The following is a 965-nucleotide window of genomic DNA, read 5'->3' as shown; positions in this document are numbered from 1 at the left end:
GAGAGATGAAGTTTGGCCATCTTGGCCTCAAAGGAGCAGTCTGGCTGCTCTTCTTCCAATCCAGATCTGTTGGTTCTTTTGGCAGCCCATGGCACTTTCAATATTCTCCTCCAACACCATAACTCAAAAGCATCAATTCTTCTACAGTCTTCCTTATTCATTGTTCAGCTTTCGCATGCATATGAGATTATTGAAAATACCACCTTAGTCCTCAAGCTGACATCTTTGTTTTTCAACATTTGCTTTACAGATTCATAGGGCTCTGTGAAATGAGTGAAAGTACACTGCCTGGCCCTTCCAGTTGTTGCTATGTTTGAGCCCACTGGTGCAGCCACTATGTCAATTCATCATTGAGGGTCTTCCTCTTTTTCCCTGACCTTTTACTTCAGCAAACATGATGTCCTTCTCCAAGGACTGATCCCTCCTGATAATATGTCCAAAGTATGTGAGACCAAGTCTAGTCATGTTCGTTTCTAAAGAGCATTCTGGCTGTACTTCTTCCAAACGTTTGCTTTATCCCACTTTTAATAATGTTAAGATTAACCAGTGGTTGCAGCCTAGTCCCTATATTATTAAATTCCCAATCAGTATTTCACCTAATCGCTTTAGTATCTATTCGTCATTACTGTCTAGATTCACAACTTCATTTGGAGTTACAACACTGCAATTTTCTGATTCTTGCCTTGTTCATTCATTAGCTGGAACTTACACTGAAGAACTCACCCTCATCAACATTTTGGTTACCCTGAGATACAGCTTGTATAAGAAAGGCAGAAAAATCTTCATTGTTTCCTTTTTTCAATTCTTATAGTCTCCAGGGATGATGAATGAGTTAGTCATTTTTAAAAAAAGTTAACAGAAACTTACTCTTTTTGTCTATATATATTATAGATCTTAATCCACTGGAGGCATGTATGTTAAGTGCTGTCAAGTTGGTTCCAACTCATAGTGACCCTGTATAGGGT

Source organism: Chrysochloris asiatica, unplaced genomic scaffold (genome assembly GCF_000296735.1).
Source record: "Chrysochloris asiatica unplaced genomic scaffold, ChrAsi1.0 scaffold00056, whole genome shotgun sequence".
Taxonomy (NCBI): Eukaryota; Metazoa; Chordata; class Mammalia; order Afrosoricida; family Chrysochloridae; genus Chrysochloris; species Chrysochloris asiatica.
This window is presented reverse-complemented; position numbering follows the sequence as displayed.